At 44.3% G+C, this 23573-nt stretch overlaps 1 long non-coding RNA gene across 1 annotated transcript; it reads left to right on the top strand.

Moving 5' to 3' along the window:
- The first annotated feature begins 15463 nt into the window (after window positions 1-15463).
- Window positions 15464-16220, top strand: LOC138915304 (uncharacterized). Its single transcript, XR_011421105.1, has 2 exons — window positions 15464-15563; window positions 16163-16220. It is a non-coding gene; the product is annotated as an uncharacterized lncRNA (long non-coding RNA).
- The last annotated feature ends 7353 nt before the right edge of the window (window positions 16221-23573 follow it).

The raw sequence follows: 23573 nt of genomic DNA, 5'->3' as shown, positions 1-23573 counted from the left end.
AGCGGTGCCTTGTCCGCACCCAGAATCCAAACCGGCAAACCCCAGGCTGCCGAAGCAGAATGTGCACACTTAACCGCCGCGCCACTGGGCCGGCCCCGAGGGTAATTTTTTATTAATTCCACTTACAAATAGCCTGAAATAAGTTGAAATAGTGAATATAATTACTTTATAAAGTTTTTAAGGATCTTCTAAACGACAGTTCTGATGTAAGTGACAGCACATAAAATGTTCCTGAATCATGTTTTTATCACTCTAGCCAAGCCTCTGTGAGACCCTTTGGCCCGTCTTAGTACAGCTACATTGATTTAGACATCATATCGTCACTTTCTTTTCAGGGAATCATTCTCTAGCAAAATAAAGCTAAAGCAGTGAGCTCAGGTGAATATGGGATCTTGTTGAATGTATTTTTAATAAATAATGGATTTTCCGCAATTGACTTCCTAAAGACCTAAGCCTCTCCTCTGTCATTCAAATTTAACTAATGCACAATCTTTGCTTTAAGTAGCTCCTAGTCTTCTGTTAACAGCGAACAAGGACCTTTGGTTCTTAGCATCACTGGAAGGAAGAACAAGTGTTGGCAATTGAAAGATACGGTTTGCCAAAGAATGTGAAATCGCAAAACACAGCGCAGTGCTTCTCGAACTTGATGTGTGTCAGAGTTTCCTGGAGGGCTTGTTCACACACAGATCACTGGGCCCACCGCAAGGGGTCCTGATTCAGCAGCTTGCGGGTGGGACCCAAGATCTGCATTTCTATCCAGTTTCTAAGCAGACGAGACTGTCGCTGCTGATCCGGGGACCATACCTAGAGACCCGCTGATCTAGCGCGCTATTTTATCTCATCACTTTTTTGAGAGAGTAAATCTCTTGTCATCCCTTTCTATTTTACTCTTCTGGCCACAATTCACACAATTGAATCCGTTTGTTAAACTTAACTGTAACAAAATAATTCTTTTTCTTAATAGTTTTTTTATTGTTTTTATTTTTCCTTCTCCCCACAGCCCCCCAGTACATAGTTATATATTCTAGTCGTACGTCCTTCTAGTTGTGGCATGTGGGATGCTGCCTCAGCATGGCCTGATGAGTGGTGCTAGGTCCACGCCCAGGATCCAAACGGCAAAACCCTGGGCCACCGAAGGAGAGCGCGCCAGCTTAACCACTCGGCCACAAGGCTGACCCCACAAAATAATTCTTAAGAAAGAGCACTGACCTATTAATTATTAATTCTAAGTTGTAATTGTGTAAATATGACTCTATGACTCTTAAGATTTCCCCAAGGATAATATTTTTAAGACAAAATTTCAATTGTTGCACTGGAATAAGTCAAAATGCACAATATAATTTCTAATTTTAAGGACCTTCTAATGGTATTTCCCATCTCAAACACATTTGATTCCTGCCTCTACCTCCTCTGGTGTCACAGTGCCCTTGCTCATGCTGGGTGAGGAGCTCTCGGCTAAACCCAGACGCTGCAGTCCATCTGCTGTGCTTGCAACATGCCTGTGAATTAAAGAACTAAATCTTCCACAGTAGCTACAAGAAAAACTGCTACTGAACAGGAAATTTCAATTTTTCTCTTCTATGTACATAATCTGAAGATAGCTCTACTTCTGACAAATTAAGATTTGTTTCTTCAGACTTTGCTCATTAATAATTCTTGTCGAAAATTGGTAAATTGTGGTGTTGCCCTTCTCTGTAAATAATTGCAAGGTGATTGCTGGCCCAAAAGTAGCCCTCAACATCACAGACCATCACGGGGAGAATGAAAACCCAGCTTCACACTGGGCTCCAGTAAGATCTTCCCGTTTGGCTTGAGCAATTACACAGATTAAAATTTCATCTAAGATTTCATTATCAATTATATAGATATTAGATTTTGTATGGTCCATGGTAAATTTTCACAATTGATGAATACAGTTTGAATTAGTGAAAACATGACATGAAATTCATTTTCAGGGAAATTCAGTTTCATTATTTCCAAATATGCCTCTAAGCTTTTCTTGCGTCCAGCTTTATCCCTTTTCTTATCTAATTGTTCCCTGGGTAAAGAGTGGTTTTCCTAACAGAAAATAGAAAACATTCTTTTGCACTTAACCCTCTTGTCCTCAGGATGAACTCCAAACTCCCCAGTGAGGGTCACGGGTCTCTATAATCTTCGTCTCATCTCTCGACTCGTCTCCATCAGCTTTAACCCCGCACAGCACTGAGGCAACCTCCTTCATATTATTCCTCCAGCTCCTCCAGCTCATCACGCACTCTCTCTCAATCACTTGCTCGCTGCCAGCCATCCTTGAAATCTCAGTTTATAGCACATGACTCCAGGATGCACCCTCTCAGCCTGGTCCGGGGTCGGTGCCCAAATCGTATTCTCCGGAGCCATTGGATGGCGGGGAGAAGTTTCCCTCAACCCTCTTACAATCCCTGGCTGGGTCTGGAAACTAAACTCGCCGAGAGAGATTAACAGGAGAAAGGCACACAAATTTATCTAAGATGGGTTACATGACGTGGGAGACTTCATAAGGATGTGAAGACCTGAGGATTTCTGCTCGGTTTGATGAAGGGTGGGCAGCCGTGGAGGGACAGGCGAGGGAGGGGTGTGGGGGAGTCTGGTGAACCGGGGAGCTTAGCCAGGCCTGTGTGCTTCTGTATCTTTGTCTTCAGTGATAAGGATGCTCCTGTCCTCTGGGTCTAGGGAGGGCCCCTCTCACACGAGGGTTCCGTGACCTGTTTCTGGGAAGAAGCTTGATACAGGGAGATGGTCAGAGAGACCCTCCTGCTTCTGCCATTTCTCTCAAATTCTTCAGCTTAACATATTCAACACACCAAGCTGCCACGTTTTGGGGTAATATGTCCGAAGCCCCATCACCATCTCTGCTTCTTCTGTCAAACAACCTGTCACCCTGGCTGGCCTACGTAGTTGTTAGAACGTTTCTCCACATTTGGAAGGGATTGTTCCTAACTTACTTACCACTGTGCCTCCGGTGCCTAACAGAATGTCTGGCGCTTGTTAAGTATATGCTGAATGAGTGAGTGAATTGAGTACATGATGAATCTCTAAATGTTAACAGTGTCCCACAAAGGTCTTACTGGGCCTATTAAATGACTACGAAAAGTTCACTTTTTAACCACCATCTTGACTTCTGATGAATGTCTTTCTGAAAATTGGTTTCTTATCTGGAAAACCTATATGTCCCCCTTTATGGTCGTGTTATCTTGAGTAAACTCCTCAGCATCAGAGAAGGAGGAGATAAAACTTCAATGCTCTCTGAGTTAAATTTTGTCCATTTTCTGAAATTTCTTAAGTAGTGGGATCCAGATGAGAAAGAACTGTGTGTATCTACTTATGTGCTTAGTTCCAGCAAGAGAAATTATCAGCAATTTCTGAGACATAGCAGGTCACCTTGAAAGCGACCTTTGCTCCACGGGCAGCGCCTCCTAACCTCCTTCATGGCCTGGCTCACACCCAACCACGACCACCTTTGTAAGACACCTGGGAAAAGACTGCACTGCTCTTGGCTGGCGGGAACAGGCCCGTGACCCTGACGGGTCCCTTAGGGTGCACCCTGCCCCAAGTGCTTCCATTATTCCCTGTGCATAGGCTCTGTGGGGAAGCTGTGCTCTGAGAAACAGTTAATGGTCCCTCTGATTGGTACAAACATACGTAGAGTCAAGTCAGTAACCGCTGGCTTGAGGAAAGGGAGTAACAGTTCTCCTGGGGTCCTCCCAATGTCACTTGCCTTGCAAAGCCAATAGCTGGGAAAGGGGGGTGAGTTTGTTTAGAAGAGAAGAAAGGAGTCAAGAAATAGATCTTCTCCCTTTTTTCTATCTGTTTCTGATTTTTTTAGTATCAGGTTTATTGGGAATAATTACATATGGTAAAATTCACCCTTTTAAGTGTATAGTTCTATGAACTTTGATAAAAGAAATATAGTTGTGAAACTATTACTATAATTAAAATATAGACAATTTTCATCACCCTACAGTGTTCCCTTCCATTCCGATATGGTCAGTCACTCCCACCACGTGCAGCTCTTGGTGAGCACCGATCTGATTCCAATTGTATAGTTTTGTCTTTTCAGACTGTCATGTAAATGGGGTCCCGTATCCTATACCCTGCGTGTCTAGCTTCTTTCACTTCACATCGTGGCTCTGAGATTCACCATGTTGTTGAGTGTGTCAGTCGTTCATTCCTTTTACTGATAGGTAGTACCCCATTGTGTAAGTGAACCACAGTTTACCCGTTCACATTGATGGATAGTTGGGGTATTCCAGTTTGGGTCTATTGTGAATAAGCTACTATAGACTTTTACATAGGCATCTTTGTGTGGACGTATGTTTTCAATCATCTTAGGTAAATACCTAGGAGTTGTATTGGTGGCTGAGTAGTAAGCATGTGTTTAACTTTGTAAGAAACAGCCAGACTGTGTTCCACAGTGGATGCTCCAGTTTGCACTCCCTCCAGTAGTGGATGAGGGTTCCAGTGCTCCACATGCTCACCAGCATTTAGTGTTATCAGTTTATGTTTTTTAAACGTTTAAGGCATTTTCATTGATGTAACATTTATCTCCTTTTGGCTTTAATTTTAATCTCTCTAATGACTAATGACTTTGAGCATCTTTTCATGTGCTTGCCGTCCATATTTTTTCTTTGATCAAGTGTCCAAATCTGCCCCTCTGCTCTGCTTTATATTTGTTTTCATATTATTGAGTTTTGAGAGTTCTTTATATATTCTGATTACTAGACTATTGTGGTTTTTTATTGTATATGTTTTTTACAAATGTTTTCTCCCAGTCTATTGCTTGTCTTTTTATATTCATTTACTAGTTTATTTTATTTATTTATTTATTTTTTTGAGGAAGATCAGCCCTGAGCTAACTAACATCTGCCACCAATCCTCCTCTTTTTGCTGAGGAAGACTGGCCCTGAGCTAACATCCATGCCCATCTTCCTCTACTTTATATGTGGGATGCCTGCCACAGCATGGCCTGCCAAAGCAGTGCCATGTCCACACCTGGGATCAGAACCAGCGAATCCCGGGCCACTGAAGCAGAAAGTGTGAACTTAACCACTGTCCCATCAGGCCAGCCCCTTTATATTCTTAACAGTGTCTTTTGAAGAGCAGAGGCTTTTAATTTTGATGAAGTTTATTCAATTTATCAATTTTTTTCTTTTATGGTTTGTATTTATTGCATCTTATCTAAGGATTACTTGCTTGTCCAAAGGTCACAAAGATGTTCTTTTATATTTTCTTCTAGAACTTTTTTTAGTTTTAGGGTTTATATTAAAGTTTATGATCCATCTCAAGTTAATTTTTGTATATAGTGCAAGATTTTGCTGAGGTTCATTTTTTTATATATGGATGCCCAATTGATCCAGCACCGCTTGTTGAAAAGCCTATCTTTTCTTTATTGAATTACTTCTGTACCATTGTCAAAAATCAATTGACTGTATGGTCTTCTTCTGAACTTGGTTCTGTTCCACTGATCTGTATGACTGTCCTTCACCAATATCCCAGTGTGTTGATAACCATTGATATCAAACCTGAAGAGAGTTCGCTCACCCATTGCACAGCAAGCCAATCTCTGACACTGGGTGTAGTAGAAGAAAGTAGGAATTTTATTATTGCATAGCACTGAGCAAGGAGAAAGGGCAGCTAATGCTGAAATCCCAAACTCCCCAAAAAGCTAAAAGGAACGGTTTTTATTTGGGGTTTTGGGGAGGGGAGGGGAAGCATATGGCCTTGCTGGTCAGCAGCTTTCCCACCAGCCTGTAAATCCTTGCGAGGAGGAGATAATGAATCCGGGTGCTTGTCCTTTACGGTGTCTGTCTCCATGGAGGATAGTGGATTCTGGAGCCAGGAAATGAGGGAGTAAGCAGGGAATGAGTGTTTTGGTTTTAACTTCATACATGCTGGGTTTAATGTGGGGGAACTGATATCAGGGTCAGTATCACCATCTTGAGACCAGGTATTATGAGTCCTCTTACCCCTTCAGCATTCACAGAAATTCAGCATTCATGGATCTTCTTACTGAGATCTGTCAATAAGAAGGTACAGCAAGGGCTGCAAATAGGCTGTCACCACAGTGACCTGGACACAGTTCCGAAGGAAGGAGTCATTGCAGAGCGTTAGTAATGACAGACAAGTGGCCAAAACAGGAGGCTCTCCAGATGGGCACAGGGAAGAGCCGGTGTCCAGTGTTCCCACAGATGGTTAAGCATCTGTTTACACTAAAGAGCTTGAGTTGTGGGAGTCTGTCAGGGAACACGACTGCAGCCTGGGCAGTGTCGGAGCAGCAGTGTACAGATGACCACACTGCAGTGCCTGGGGTCACAGCAGACGCAGGCCGTCCACACCAGGGCCAGCACTGCCCGATCGTTGACTTATGACTTTGGAAGAAGCCTTTGGAAGCATAACTGACTCCTTTGGACAGTGAAGCACTTGGGCTTCAGATGTAAGAATTAACTGAAGCTTCAGGTGCAAAAACACTTTGACATTGTGATCATTTGGGTTGTGAGTGCTCAAGAAACTACTCTTTTTTATGTGGCTATGTTTGTAACAGACTCTAATGAAGTGTTAGATCAAACCATATAAAATTGCAATTTTTAAGTTCAAAAATGATTGAATATTGGAAATTTCATATATTTTGAATTAATAGATTATATCAGTTTCATTCATACACTTTCAAATGACCTATTCTGCCATAAATCCAGAGTATCTTACCATACATGATCCCTGCCTTGGAAGATTTCTCTCTCTTCTTTCCTAATTAATGTTTCTGTCTGTTTTCTTCACACTGCTCTAAGAAGGCTCTATTAATATTTCAGAAACTTTGCACATTAAATTTTCAAACAAATTCTTTACTAATTCCCTTTTTGATATCTGCATCTCATTTTCTTCTGATCACATTCAGTCCTGCTTCCTGTGCTCGCTGTCCCATTCTTGTGTGGTGACTTGGGCGATATTATTCCTTTTGGTGTCTTTATCAAAAGGGTCTTTTGAAAACATTAAGATTCTACAATTTGTACCCCTAAGAAGGAAACTTTTTTTTAGCTTTCTTTAACCCTTTTAAAAACTTTACAACATTTGGCCAGGAGTTAAGAGGACACAAAGGTTTATTCGAATTAACTTCTCTTCCTTTCTGACAGCAAATTGCTGGGTAGGCTATAAGCTAATGAACTGAAAATGATGAGCAAGAGGAAGGAAAACTTCATGAAGTATGCAGCTAATTCACAAGCTGAGACAGACCTGGCTGAACCATGAACCTAGAGATGTCACTGAGATGCTCTTGCAAATACATTTGATATGACCTGAGTTTTTAATATCTCTCTCAAGAGAAATCAATTTAACCCATAAAATTGCCATAACTTATGCTTTAATGGAGAAAAAGAGAAGGTCAGTGAATAGGGTTGTGGAGGCAGCATGTTGGATGGCCCAGAGCAGGGGTGACCCGGGCTGACACTGCCTCCTGGGAGTCCAAAACCAGGAGGACAGCAGACACAGAGCAGCTGTAAGCCTGGCACTAGAGAGCAGTGGTAGATGTCTGCCCTCTCAAGTCAGTCAAACCAGATCTGCTTGCTCATTTTTTCAACACATACAGAACCTCACCACCCTTCAGTTTCCGAGCCTGTAAACTGGCGATGAGAATAGCACCAAAATCGTAGGACGGTTGTGAGAACTAAATAAGAGAAAATATGTCAAATGCTCAGCCTATTGGGGTGAGAGAGAGAAGATGGCGACAGCAGATGGTCAATTGCAAGGAGCAGACACAAATGAGAATTTGTAGGTCAAGAGTTAAACGCTGGAGGAAAATCCTGAGAATTTTAATCTGTCTTATACTCCACTAACTCATTTATGGGGAAAGAAAGATAATTTCATTACTAGAAAAAGACATATTTGAGTCTACAAGAAAAGCCCAATGTAAAAATCAAACATCAGCTTGGAATTTGGCACAACCTCCTCCACCGTGGGAAAGACGGAGAAGGACAGAAGAAAATCCTCTTTCCTTTCTGAAAAGATCTCACTTTGTTTGAGGATGAGTAAAGAAGAAAAAGTATTTTATTCATCTGCTCCTTTGGAGACTAATTCATGTAATGGAATATGGGTCCACACCAGCTCTCTAGAAAACTCAACCAAATACATGATGTTCACTTAGTTAGGTAAGCAATTCTACTTAATAGAATTTTATCTTAGAGATATATGGGCACATATACACAGTGTAAAAGGTTCATGTATAATCCTGTCAGCAAAAGAATTATAAACAATTCATTGGAAGAAGAAGAAATTATTCCATCAATATCTTTGTGTAAGGGAGATGTCTGGGCATATACGCAGAACCGTGGCGGTGATGAAGCTGGAGTGGTCCTCAAAGGAGAGGTGCCTTGCTGAGGCGGGGAACTTTCACTTCCACCTTGAAGCTTCTGGACTTTTCTCCACAATAACTACGCTTACTTCTATACTTTAATATTTAAATAGACAATGAAAACAACTCCTTCTTAAGTATATTTGAAAACGCAGTCTTATTTTCTCTTGCTTTCATAATACTAATCTTCTAATTCATTTGCAGGTAAACTTGAAAATAATCTGAAGGCAGATCATTGAATCTTTGGAAGGTAAGTCTTATGTGCAGAGAGGAAGGAAGGCAAGGGGATTGTTCTTTTAAGAAGACAGAAAAAAACAGAACCACCTCCTTGTCTTTGACCTAAATTAAACTTGAGGTTTTGGAACCTTTCCTCGTGGTTCCCCTCCCTTAACTCCCCACCAAAATCTGCCAAGTTCATGAGGAAAACAAACACTGAAGACAGAGAAAATATCCACCAAGTTGGAGAAAATACTTAGCAGACGATTAACGAAATGGGTTCAACCAAACAGCCTAAAGTAGAGGAAAATACAGTCCTGAGGGAAAAAACACAGACTAAGCAAATTAGCCATAAAATGAAGTCAAAGAAAGATTCAACTTTTGCTGGATTTTCATACAGGTGTTAAAGCCTTGAAAAAGGGACCATTTTTTTTCTCATTTGATTTCTGATACGTGAAAGATGTGACATATCCAGTTAGAGTTCAAGTTTTCAATAAACTATGAATTTCTTAATAAAGAGCTTGGAGATTTATAATGATTTCTGGTGTCCAACTCAACTAAGTAGTTCAGATCAATTAACTATGTCTTTTTGTCACCACTTGATGGCAACACAGTTAACCAGCCGGGTCAGTTACAGAACAGGAAGCACCAAAACTTTTGTATAGATGTTACAGAAGCGATGACTTCATGGATCAAGACACAGATCCACAGAAATTCACAAAAACAGGAAAATTATTTCAGACCGTCCAAATTGATGACATGTAACGGCCTTTGCTTTCTATAAGATCAAGCAACATTCTCTGGCATCCTCAGGAAGGAAGGAGAAAAGATTGCTGTATCCAGAAAAATTTTAATTCGTCTAGCTCCAGTAACTGGATTTTTATTCACAAGCAGTTGGTAGAGAATCACAATGGAATGCACTTAAATTAGGTTAAGGAGATATCTTTGAAATGTCATTTGCAAAATTAGTTTGTAATACACAATATTTCCCTGGCCTAATAAGTAGATTTGGAATGATATGTTTCAAAGCAATTTTCCATTCGAAGTTTTTAACTCTTATCTTTCCTTTAGGTTTTCCTTTTGGGCATGTTGTCCAGGACATCTATCTCTTCACTATAGATTTGAGACGGAGTCTTCAACAAAGAACAGAACCTGGAAGGCACGACGATGGCAAAGCAAACAGTGATTCCTGACTACAACATGCAGATTGGATGGTCTACCTTTAATGAAGGGTCTTCCATTGCAAGGATAAACTTTTTCTTTTTAACCATTGTATTAGAGTTTTCCAGAGAAACAACCAATAGGAGATAAGAGGTATATGTATGCCTGCGTGTGTGTCTTTATAAAGAGATTTATTACAAGGTATTGGCTCAAATTGTCTATCATGGAAGCTGAGATCTGCTATCTGCAGGCTGGAGGCCCAGGAAGCTGGTGGCATAGTTGGAAGTCCTGAGAGCTGGAAGTCCGGAGAGTGGAAGATTGACATCCCAGCTCAACCAGCCAGGCAGAGCCGATTCGACATTCCTCTGCCTGTTTCTTCTATTTCAGTCTCCCAGCAGATTGGATGAAGCCTGTCCACCTGGGGGAGGGCCATCTGCTTTACCCAGTCCACTATTTCAAAAGCTAATCTCTTCCAGAAACACCTTCACAGACACACCCAGAAATAACGTTAACCAGGTGTCTGGGCATCCCCTGGCCCAGCCACGGTGACGCATAAAATTAATCGTCACAACCACTTTCCACTCCTTAGATTGTAAGACAAAGTACAAGTAAGGAAAATGTACAACATTGTTCAAAATTACCCAAATGAGTACTTCTGGGTGTTGTTTGAGGACTGAAGCCGATGGAGTTTGTAAGCGTGATTATTAAATGTATTCTAGAATAAGCCACACTGCAAGGCAGATGGACACCAACCTCCAAGTAATGCCACGGGCGAGGACGGCCTGGGGACCCAGGCTTGGGACAGGTCCGGGTGCTCCTTTGGACGAATGCAAATAGTTCTGGAGCCAGATACCAAGGACTGCAAGCCTCAGAGTTACAAAGACGAAGTAGAGGTGGGGCAAGCTACGCAATGAAAAGGCCCCCCCGTGAGTAAAAGAGCACACTTGCTTTCTTTTCAATTTGGTGACAAGGAATGCTAAGAAGTCCAGCTGCCAGGGAGAATGTCTCCTCATTGCCTTGGAGGGAGACCTCCCTGCTGGACACTCCAGGGGCCTCACAGAGGTCACTCAAGGGGCCAGTGAAGGGGGACTCAAATTACATCCATCATAATAAAAACAAATTCAGGGGCAGGCTGAGTAGGGTGTCCCCACCCCCTCAGGGCATCAACAGGGTAGAGGAGGTGGTGGGAGGCGGCGCTGGTGGCACCCTGCTTCCCCCCTGCAAGTCAGTGGGGGCCCTGGGAGCTGAGTTTACACTCTGGCTCAGAAGCAAGGAGGCCGAGGGGTCGAAGCTCCTATACGGGGAAGGTATCAGAAGTTAGGGGAAGATGAGCTTCCTCCCCACCGGTCTGCGGTCCAGCTGTGTGAGGCCAGGCTCTCCACCACAGCCGGGCATTGCCCACAGGCCAGCAGGAAGCCCTGCCGCATGCTGCACCCCCAGAGGGGACTGCCTGCTAAAACGGAGAATAAGTAGGGGGCCAGCCCAGGGGCATAGTGGTTAAGTTCATGCACTCCGCTTCAGCAGCCCGGGCTTCATGGGTTCAGATCCTAGGCATGGACCTACACACTGCTCATCAGCCTTACTGCAGCAGCATCCCACACACAAAATAGAGGAAGACTGGCACAGATGTTAGCTCAGTGACAATCTTCTTCAAGCAAAAACAGGAGGATTGGCAACAGATGTTAGCTCAGGGCCAACCTTCCTTACCCAAAAACAAAAGGGAGATTAAAAAGGACCCAAAGTCTCAATATAATACCCAAAATGTCTGGCTTCACTCCAAAATCATTTATCATACAAAGAGTCAAAGTAATCACAACTTGAATGATAAAAGACAATCAATGGGTAACGATACCAGATAAGCCAGAGGTTGGAATTGTGTGAGAAGGATTTTAACGTAACTCCTATAAATACGTGTCACAAGTGCAGAAGTCTTTCCACTCAGCGCTCAGAGCATCTGTCAGGCGTTCACGCTGACTCCACTCTCCCAGGAAAGCCCTTGGTTCTGGCGAGGGAGCACGAGTCCAGGCTCTGAGCCCCGTGTGCAGGCTGAACACGAGTGACCAACACAGAACTGCGTCCTACCCCAGGCTATGGGGCTGAAAGGAAGCAGGAAGGTCAACGGCTTGTTCACACAGAACCCAATCAGATTGTCAGCTCCGGAGGGAATCTCCCATCTCCTCCCCACGTCTTCAGGCCAGAGGACGCTGCCACCTGCTGCAGCTGCTTCTTCACCCCAACGATGCAAACAGAGAACACGGAGGAAAGAATGGCGGCTGCGATGCTCTCTCAACGCGGTAACCTTTCCCTGAAAGAAACGATAAATTTGCAATGACCAAAAAAAAAAAGAGAAAGCATTATCAAACAAGAAGCAAGGCCAGTGCTCACTTTTTCTACACGTATTTTCACCTTTCCTCGAAGAAGAGTTTTCTTAGTATTCAGTAAAGCTTGAGATGAACCCTCATTTATAGAAAAAGCAAAAAAGACACCTTCTCTGAGTGTCAGTCAGCTTGGAGAGGCTGCCGAATCTTGTCTAATTGTGACTATTCATTTTTTTGTTTAGCACACGAGGGACACAGGGAGTGTAGAACGTAACCATTGAGACAGGCTTGTTGAGTACGCGTATGTCATCCACACGCACACGATGCACTAGGGTGAATTCTCTGTGTATGTCTGTGCTTGCTAACCTCCTAGCATTGACCTTACAGGAAATCATTTATTAATTAGCTTCTTCCACAAACACTTGGGGAGGGTCCACCCTGGGCAGGTCCCACCAGACACGGCACCTAGTGGACCACCTACCAGACAGGACACTCCATGGAGGCCTGACTTTGTCTTGCTTGCTATGGGTTCCTCAGATTCTAGACCAACATTCTCTAACAGAACTTTCCACAGGGACAGAAATGCTCTATAATTTGACATTATGCAATATGATAGCAACTGCCCCAGGTGGGTGTGGGTGCCTGAATTGTGGCTAGTGTGCATGATAACTGAACTTTCAGTTTTCATTTTCATTGAATTTAATTCACCAACTGTGGCTGGTGGCTGCCCTACAGGACAGTGCAGATGAGCCTGACACACAGCAGAAGCTCAATGAATATTTGGTAGAACAAAAGAGGGAGATGCCCTGGCCTTTTAGAGCTTAGACTATGGGAGAGAGAGATGTTAGTCCAATGAAGGCAAAATAAATCACTCATTTCACATTATAATCTGGTCTCTGAGAAGCACAGGGGCCTATGGAGGAATATGGCCAGGGCACTTGAAGCCGGGGAGGCTGTCTCTGAGGAAGTGATGTTTGGGGCAAATATCAGAGCAGCAGTGGGCTAAGCAAAGAGACAGAGAGAAGGACAGAGGGAGAGGGAGGGATTGAGGGAGCTGGAGATGGGAAGAACCAGCACAAGGCAAGAGGGAGCATTGGGCTTCAGGAAGGACACTCGTGCAGAGGGGCACAAGGGAGGTCGGGGACGGAGGGGCAGCCAGGCCAAGGAGGCCCTCCCAGGCAATGGTGGGTTGTACTCCTTATCCTAAGAGCAACAGGAACCCACTGGGGGATGCTGAATGGACGAGGGGCCTACAAGCTGTGCATTTTATAAAGTTCATCTGTATTATAGAAAACCAGTTAGAAGGAAAAAAAGAGTGGGTTGGACAGACAGATTAGGAGGCCAATGCAGTTGTCCAGGCCACAGATAATGGTGGCCTACAGCAGGGTAAAGATGGAGAGAAGTGGTCACCGCCGACAATATTTGAGGCCATGCCCGGGACCGGCCAGGGAATAATAAGCACTCTGTTTCTCCCGGCCCCGTGAAGCCTGTGGAGACGTTACTGCATCAGGCACGCCCTGATTCACCCAAGAATCGGCTCACAAAATCAATGCCCACGTCATAGACCGGGTGACACACTCATTATGTCACTTCCGTCGCTCATTCATTTGTTCGTCCACATTGACTGAGTGCCTACCAGATGCCAGGCGCCGCATCCATCACAGGCAGGGTGGTGAGGCGGGTGCACAGGGCTCCCCCTGGGTTGCACACGTCCAGAGTGAGTTCTGTGAACCAGGAGTGACAGAAAATCGTAGGCTCAGGGAAGCGCACATTAGCTTATCAGCTCTCATGGTCACACATCTTTGCACCTATTGATTTTCTTCCTTTTCATGTTAAAAGAGGTCACAGATATGATCTGGCTTCAGAAGTATAAATTGCAGGCCCAGTATACCACAGTGTTTATATTTTTCTTAAAGAGCGGAGAACTACCAGTGTCACAAAATGCACTTGACATGTGTCACCTCTCTTTCCGGTGGAGTTTCGTGTATTCCAGCGGGAGTTCTTTAGGTCAAGAACGTAAGAGCCAGGGTGACACTACTAGGAATGGCCAACGGAACAACTGCCGTCCCGACCCAATGAAGCAACACGAGCAGCCTGGTCATCTGCCCGTCTTCCCCTTCCAATAAGGCAGGTCAAGAACTAATGAGAAAATCACGGATAGGAACATCTGGATAAAACTCACCCACGAAGTAAATGTCACATTTGATGAAGCCGACATGTGACAAGTGTCGGGGTGTGACCTGATGCTCCCCCATGTTTCCACTCCTGTTCATAGTGGTGTTACAGCTTGGCCGGCCCATAGACTGAACAGGCAGGCAGGGCCAGGTACCAGGAGGGCCTTCCCAGATCCAGTCAGCCGCCAGCATCCTAGATCCTGAAAGGTTTTATTCCACAATTTCCCCTCTGATAAGATACAGAAAGTAGAACAAGTGATTTGTGAGAAGTAAATCCAGACAGCTGCCAGGTCTCACAGTGAACAAGGGAGCATGGGGTTTGCTGGAGAAAGCCAGCCTTCCTCACGGCCTCTGCAGCGTTTGATGAACCAGACAGTGGCACTAACCCTGGCTCCAGCCTCAGAGGCCCGAGAACCGGGCGCCTGCGGTCCCTCTGTGCCAGTCGAGCAGCGTGGCGTCCACATGGCGTCCCCGGCAGGCTGAGGCGGGACAGGCCGCCGCCCCAGAAACCTGAGTTAGCCTGGTGCTGTGAGCTGAGCTCCACGGGAGGGCTCCCTCTGAGCACCCCAGTCTTGGGGAAGATCTCCACCGTGTTTCTTCCAGAATCAATTGCTCACCAAATTCTGTGGAAGACGTTATACAGGTGCACACGTTCAAGACACCACACAGGGCTGAGAGCGTGTCCTTCACCGTGGAAGGTGTAGAAGACACGGAGATGAGGGGTCCTGGTGAACAGGTCCTCCTGAAAGGTGGGAGACTTCCACCAGGAGGATTAAGACATGCCAGGAACGAGAGGAAGAGGCCCAGGAGAGGAGGAGGCCAGAAACATCTGGAAGGGTCCGTCTTCCTCTGCCTAAAATCAGTCTCCATTAGCCCTAGAGTGGCTGGTGGTAGGGCTGTTGTGAGGAGAGCTCCGCGCCCGGGGCAGTGGGTAGTGGACTGTCCTCTGCCCCATCCTAGCAGGAGAGGACAGAGAAAGGAGTGTCCCTCACGGTCAGCTCTGCAGCCACTCCTGCCTGCCACTTCTCCCCACCCGAAACGCCCACCTTCCTTCATTTCTGAGGTGACAGTCAGGGACGAGGCTCAGTTACAGGTGGAAGTCTGTCCTGACTCATTTGAGACCCAGCCAGGCAGGTCTTCTATCTCCGATAGACATCACAATGTAGCAAGCCTGAGAGAATTCTGACTTAATTGTGACTGAGTCTGTGGGGCCTCCCTGTTTCCTCCTGCACTTTGTCCTGGGAGCCTTCCGAAGCCTGGCTCTACCTTCTCCCAGCCTTGGTTCATCATCACCATCTTTTCTCCGATGAAGGACCATCACATCAGATAAGGCAGGTTGGTCATAGAGCCCCTCCCCCGAGAAGAGGGGAAGGTGGGAAAAGCAGCAGTTCCAGGGCCTACTTTTAAGAAGAAAGACTCGTGCCTCCGAGCAAAGCTTTACAGCTGTGGGTAATTGGTACCCGTGATGAACGCACCTCTGTGTTGAATAGCACTGCTTCGAACTGTGGGCATTCTACTTGTCTCACTCACAGGCATAAATAAAAAACATGTCAACAAGCCACTAAACCATTTCCTCCAGATTTAATAAATTCTGGCTTTGTGATTCTGTGATTCAAACAAATGGTATTAAGAAACAATATTCACAGGTTTAAGAGTTTCAGCAAATGATGTCCATTTGGGAAAGACACCTTCTGAACAAGCAAACAAAAATTGTTTAACTCATTAAAAACAGAGATTTCCATTTAGAAATTATAAGGAATTCTTCTGTAAGCACACGCGTGTCCCTCCCTGAGAGGTGCTCTGGGCCTGAATGATCATGGTTCGTGATGCTTGCTGTTTCTTCTTTCAGATGTGCTGGTTCTCTGAGTTCATCAGTGGGTACCAGGCCCTTCCAGTTTCAGTTTGGCAGAATAACCACATTTCTTCCTTTTCAGAAATTATTCCAATACAATGAAAACAAGAAAATAAATCCAAACTCCACCTTTAACAAAAGTAGAGACATGTGCACTTGCAAATCTCAAAATATGAAGACAGAAAATGGATGCAGAAAAGGTAAAAGACTCGGGAGACAGAGAAGACACAAGTGTCTGCAGAGATGCAAACGTGGAAAAGCTCAGAATTTGGAGTGCGGTTGGTCACTGGGTAGGATGCAGGGTTGAAATAGGGCCCCACCCACTCCCAACATACCCACATAACTACCCCTCTTCCACTCCCCGAAAGGTAGAAAGTAGATGCTCAGAAGATTAGCCAGAGAAGAGACTTCATCAGCACAGACAGTACTAGCAGTAAGCTGAGCCACAAAGCAAAATCGCATTACAGGGATGCTATGACCCACATTTTGGGATCTCAGGAGACACCTGGTTGGGAAGAATTGATGGTTGTTTTTTCTTTTCGAACAGCTGGGAAGATCCTTTAGACCAGTGCTCTCAACTGGAGGTGATTTGTCCTCTCAGAGGACGTTTGGGTGGAAGGGTTGCTCCTGGGATCTAATGTGTAGAGGCCAAGGGTGCTTCTGAACACACCACACTGCTCAGATGGTTCCCCCAACAAGAAGTGTCTGGCCCAAAATATCAATATTGCCACTGTTGAGAAGCCCTGCTTTAAACCCAAACGCTTTCCAGCCAATTCTACGGAACATAGGCTAAAAAGCAAGAACTAGAAAAGGAACAAAAGAAAAAAAGAAGCGTCAGCACCCTGTTTCCATGGACACTGTATTTTTCTGTCTCTGAGTCATGTGGAAGACAAAGGTAAAACGGCGTGATCATCACCATTAACTCCTTTCTTCTTGCGTGAGTGATAGCTAAGGCCCTGAACAACCTCACGAGCTGCACACGCAGTTTGATGTGCCAGTGTAGACGTGGAGCTTAAAAGTACCCAACTTGAGAGAACACAGAGAGAGAGAAAGGTTTGGAGAATCCGTGATATTGAAACATGCGCGTAATCGGGGACCGTCAACTTAAGCTGAGAATCCTGAGCGCCGTCACTCCGTGGCCACAGGGTTCCAGCATCCACTGGGGTCCCCTCACCACAGCCTGTCCATGCAAAGCCTGTGTCATTCGTCAGTAAACCGGGAAGGGAGGCCCTCTCAGGTCACACGGGGCTCGCAGAATCTCCTTAGGTCAAATCTCATTAGGTCGAATTTGTAATTTGTTGTTAATTTCTTTCAAAGTTAAATGCTGATAGTTCTAGCACTGTGCCTAGAATGAAATAAAATTTACCCTAGAAGAAATTCTAGATTGAGAAACTTTAATCCTAGGAACTAAAAAGATTCCAGAATGAACAATTTAAAATGAAAACAATGGCCAGAAATTTGATTCAAAAATAAAGTATAAAAATGGGGAAAGTTATTCTTGCAAACTAAATGTGCTGCCTAGAGTTACTCAGGAATATCTCAGTTATGTAAGGCGTCATTTTTCTGCCTATTACCTCATTATTCATGTGTACATAACCCTACTCCAAAATTTTGTTTTATATTTTTCTAATTTCCTTTTGGGAATTGGAAGATCAGTTCTCGTCCAAGCTTCACGCATTGCTCTCCGTATTCCTAGAAGAAAGTTACATGACTGGCTGAACCTTAATTCCTTCAGATGTAAACTTGAGAGTAACGGCTAAGGCAGTCGGAATGAGAGTCCTCTGTAAGGTGCAGTGTAAGTGGCTGTTTACAGCGCCTTCATTCGCAATCGCCAAAACATGGACGCAACCAGGACGTCCTTCTGTAGGTGAATGGAAACCCCCACACAATGGAGTATTATTCAAGCCTAAGAAGAAATGCGCTCTCAAGCCATGAAAAGACATGAAGGAAACTTCACTGCATATTGCAAAGTGAAATAAGCCAATCTGAAAGGCCACATGCTGTATGATTCCAACCATGTGACATTCTGGGGAAGGCAGAAGATGCAGACAGTGAAAAGATCAACGGTGGCCAGGGGCTTGGGGGAAGGAGGGATGACTAAGCAGAGCACAGAGAACTTTTAGGGTGATGAAAATGCTCTGTATGACATTACAATGATGGATACACGTCATTCTACATTTATCCAAACCCACAGAATGTACACCACCAAGAGAGATCCCTAACGCACACTACGGACTCTGGGTGATGACGATGTGTCAGTGCAGGTCCATCGATTGTAACAAATGTACAGTTCTGGTGGGGGGGTGTTGATAAGGGAGGAGACTGCATGTGTCGGGGCAGGGGTGTACATGGGAAATGTCTGTACCATCCCCTCAATTTTATCGTAAACCTAAAACTGCTCTAAAAGATTGTCTTAATAAAAAACATTTTTGTAATAGGCCAGAGCATCCTCCATAACAAAGGCACACTCCCCAGGGAGAAGACTTCACCAGAGCCCCATCCCACCTGGGGGAAGGGCACTCACCCCGCTCCAGCCCCCTCTGCCCGTTGTGCCTCACCTAAAGTGGGGCTAGGGGAGCTGAGAATCAGTGGTGAAGGTCAGCCCAGGACTCTGGCCCCTAAAGACTGAGACTAAATCATAAGGTCACCCCACCCTACACTGGACCTCTGCAGCAGCTGGGCTCAGCGTGATAACAGTGGGTTCCAGTCGAAAGAGCTGCAAGGCACAGACTCTGTCTGAGGAGGAGGACGCCTAGGGAAGCTGAAAGTCAGAGGGTAGAGAAATGCCAGGACCCTACAGGACTGAGTCTGTGGCACCTACACTGCAGCAAACATTGAACACGGCCCAGCTCATGCCAGGTCAGCCAAGACCTCACACTAACGGCCTGTTGACCTCACTTCCCATGATGCAGTGCCTCATGTTCCACTTTAACAAAAAACTGCAAATTAAAGGGAAGAAAACACAATCTGAAGAGGCGGGGAAAGCGTCAGAACCAGACTCAGACGTGGCAGAGTTGTTGGAATTTTCAGGCAGGAAATCTAAAATAACTGTGATTAATACGTTAAGGGCTCTAAAGGAAAAAGTTGACAACATGCAGTACCTTGTGGGGAATGAGAAGGGAGGAATGGAAATTCTAAGAAGAATCCAAAGGAAATGCTAGAAACAAAGACACTGTACCAGACATAACGAATGTCTTCCATGGGTTCATCCGTAGACTGGACATGGCCAAGAAAAGAATCAGGGACTTTGAAAATAGGGCAATAGGAACGTCCCAAACTGAAACGTAAAGAGAAAAAAGGAATGAAAAAACCATAACAGAACTTCCAAGAACTGCTGAACAATTTTAAAAGGTATAAGTACATGTAATTAGAAAGACAAATAAGAGAGAACAGAGCAGAAGCAATATTTGAAGTAATGTTTTTCGTGGCCTAAGACTAGACTTTCCGAGTCCAATGGAAGGCATATTTTAAGCTCTTTTGCTTTTATTTCTAGAAAAGTTCAGGGTGTTGCAACCGGCTTGAGCCAGCTCATGAGCTACCATTGTCCTAATCACTTACCATCTCTATGTTCACGAACTTTCCGAAATTCATTACAGACACCAAATCGCAGGTCCAGGAAGCACAAGAACACCAACTAAGATGGACACCAAAAATTAATTAATTGATTAAAATAAAAACTACACTTTGGCATACCATATTTAAGCAAGAAAATCTTGAAAAAAGTCAAAGGGGGAAAAAATGTCTTACCTATAAAGAAACAAAGATAAGAATTACAGCAGAATTCTTGTCAGAAATAAGTAAGCAGAGAAGTGTAGAATGAAATATTTAAAGTGTTGAAAGAAAAAACTTACCAAACTAGAATTCTATATCCAGAAAATTTATCCTCCAAAGATGAGGGAGAAATAAAGGCTTTCTCAGATAAATAAAACCTGAAGGAATTCATTTCCAGCAGATTCGCCCTGCAAGAAATTAAAAAATCTTCAGACAGAAGGAAAGTGATAGAGGTCAGAACTCACATCCACAAAAAAAGAAAAAGTGGAGCATCAGAAAGAATAAAGAAAGATGAAATGAAAGCTTTTATTTTTCTTATTCTTAATTGATTTAAGAGACAAATGCTTACTTAAAGTAATAAAAGCAACGCTGTGTTGGGTGATTATAACATAGATTAGTGATATAAACGGCAGCAGTGTCACAGGGAGGGAGGGAGGAATGAGGACTCCTCGACGAGGCAGCTGCATCGCACATGTGGACTGAAGGTGGACTTAGATCAGTTAAAAATGTGTTTTGGGAACTTTAGGAGAGTTACTGAAAAAGAAGATCGTAAAGGAAGGTGTGTGATACGCTGAGAAAGGAGATAAAACGGACTCATAAAATGCTCATTTAAAACGAGAGAAAGCAGAAGTAGACCGGGGAAAAGAAACAAAGAATAAACGCGATGAATAAAAAAACAGTTACAGACGTGGTGGATATTAATCCAGGTATGTCAACCATCACTTTCAATGTGAGTTGTCTGAACACACCAATTAAAAGTTGGAGATTGTCAGAGTGGATTAAAAAAAAGACCTAATTATATGTTGTCTATAAAAGAAAATAAATTATGCTGTCAAAGAAATTCATAGATTTCTAAGGAACTCAAAAACATACCAAAAGTTCATCCAAAACGGGATTTGAGAAGTAATGTGTTAATTTACTTAACATGTACTCCTTGCCCAGAATGGGTCACTGTTTGCTGGGGACACAAAGCCAATGAAGATAGGGCTGCTTCCCTCAGTTCAGTTGAAGGAGACGGATGTGTGAATGGATGTGTGTAATTAAGTTTTATAGGTTTTACAGCAGAAGGGTACAGGACACAGGACTCAGAAGGAATGCAGAAACGATCTAGGCCACTTGGGGGCCATGGAGCTGTGATGTTGCACGTCCCAAATCCCCTTCCCCCGCAAGCCCACAACCAGCAACACCAAACAAGAAACCCTGCCACTTCCCTTTCTTGCAGCCTCTTCTCCTGGTTTCTCACTTTACTTCGTCCCTTCTCCTCCGTCCCCGTTTCTTGAATTCTCCTGCTCCCCTCTACCTTCGTGGCTGTGCCATTGTTCGGGCTCATATCAGCTCTTTTAGTACATCCACATATTGTAATATAATGCAGGACATTAGAATAATCTCCCAATGTCGTCACCCTGCCTCCAGTCCCACCCAGCCTATATATAGCAGCCAAAGAGATTTTTCTAGAACCCCAAATCTATTTCATGGCTTAAACCCTCCATCAGTTCCCCAGTGCCTGTGCCCTAGGTGTAGATTTCCAATGCCCTCATGACATATAATCACCATCCTTCCTGACATAATCACAGTGATGTCTCTGAGTGGTGTTTCTCCCACACACATCCCATCTAGACTGTGATGTCAGAGCTTGCACATACTTCTGCTCCCTGCGTCGCATCCCCAGCACTCAGCAGAGGTTTTTGCACAGGCAGGCTGTCAGTAAATACCTGTTGACTGAGTAAATGAAGGGGTGGATGAGTGAAAGCACTTTACTTTGTGATTTATCTGCTGCCAGCCCCTGCTGGTCCTCTCACCCACTGTGCACCAGTGTGTCTAAGGAGCTCAGAGTTTCCTCGACCTGCCCTTTCTCCCTGGGAGCCCTTGGTTAAGCAGTTGTCAGTCTAGAATGCCTCCGAGCTGAGCCGCCTTCACTGGACAGACCCACGTCATCCCCCTCCTGGCTCTGCTTCAAACAGGACATTTTCTGTGGAACCTTTCCTCACCCATCCTAGGATATAAAGTAACTAAGATTTAGGGGTTTTTTTCAATTGTTGGCTCAATCTTTTACGGCCACTGTTCCCTTTTAAGACGTTTCGTTTTGTTTTCCTTTTAATATCAGGCTTTGTTTTTCAAAGACACATTTTCAAAGACACATGCGCTTTTCAGATTCTCTCGTTTATTTCATCTGTAATTCACAGAAAGAGATTGATACAGCTAAGCATCCACAGAATTAAAATCTCTTCTTCCTGGTAATGTGTCACTATGGCAGAGAACTCTAGTAGATTTTTCTGTTTACTTTCAAATCTTGAAGATCACTTTAGAAATGGCTTCCAAAATAATTGAGAAAACTTTGACCCAAGATAACAGTAAATGGCAGAGGTGAAAGCCACAGTATATTTTTCATTTCTAAAGTCTAAAGAAGCAGAATCAGACTGCGCCACCTGACTTGTCTGGTCCACAAGAGCCGAGCTTCACAAACGAGTATTAAACTTTTCTAAGCGAGTTGAAATTAGTGTTTTGTGATGAAGGGTGAAAGGTCAGATCACAAGTTGACTCCTGTAGCTCTGCCAACATGAAGCAAAACTGATTAGCAACCCACAGCTAATGCTGTGGCGGCAACCCACATACACAAAAGAGGAAGAGTGACACAGATGTTAGCCCAGGGTGAATCTCCTTCAGCAAAAAAAAAAAAAGATATGAGTAGAACTGAATAAGCCACCTGCCTCAGGAGGACACAGAGGTGGCCATGAGCAGTCCACTTGGATAGGAGGGGAGATAAACGGTAAGGCCCTCAGGGAACCTGAGTTGGTCCCACTTACCTGCGTGGCATGGGGTGACCACCCCACATCCAAGGGGAAAGTGAGCTGGCACCTGCCCTGTTTCCCACCACAGAGACCTAGTGCGGAGAGAGCCCTCGTGAGGAGGTGACTGTTATAGCCTCCCCTGTCACGTGTGTGGTCAGTGTCCTCAGCGGAGCCAGTCTGTCTTGGGGTGGCTGAGTAAGAGATCAGTAACCACTGGGACAAGGACCCCTGTCCACTCTTACAGGCTTCCCTGAGTCATCACATCCAGCCTCATGTCTGGGTGCACCGACATGTTTACAACCCGCAGGCCCAACCCTGAGCCCATCCTGACCAAGAAGGAAGCTGGACAGCAGCACCAGCACCAACACCTCACAGCTTGGACCCAGTCAGGTGGCCCAGACACTTTCCCCCGAGTTTCCAATCCAACTCCCATACTAACTGGCTTTGAGACTGAGGGGAAATTTACCACCCTTCTCTCCTGGGTGAAACACGCTGGTTATGAAAATCAAATGAAACCAAGCTCACAGATCTCTGACACAGACACAAGCAACTGGGGAGCACTGGATGTCAGCTTGGCCAAAAATCGTCTTAAAACAACCAGATGGCACTAACTGTTCTTTCTTAGCATAGAAAACTGAAAATTGACTGTATCTTGCCTCAAGATGGAACTCACATGGCCGTGCCTGTAATGGGATGGATAATAACATTTTTTAAGTTTGCAGATGGTTAGGGTGATAATCTGTGGGAGTTACTGTCCATTTATTGGTTTCTGAAACACACAGCAGACCCTGAATGAGACTGACATTCTCTAAGAAATTACGTTTAATATATCTGTTACAGGTATGGAGCATTAAGATAATTTAATTTTTAAACAAAGCACCAGGCATTAAAAATATACGTTTTCTGATTTCTAATAAGGTGAAAAGTAAGCCT

The sequence above is a fragment of the Equus caballus genome, chromosome 8 (assembly GCF_041296265.1).
Source record: "Equus caballus isolate H_3958 breed thoroughbred chromosome 8, TB-T2T, whole genome shotgun sequence".
Taxonomy (NCBI): Eukaryota; Metazoa; Chordata; class Mammalia; order Perissodactyla; family Equidae; genus Equus; species Equus caballus.
Note: the sequence above shows the minus strand (reverse complement) of the source record. Positions and strands in the feature narration are given on the sequence as shown.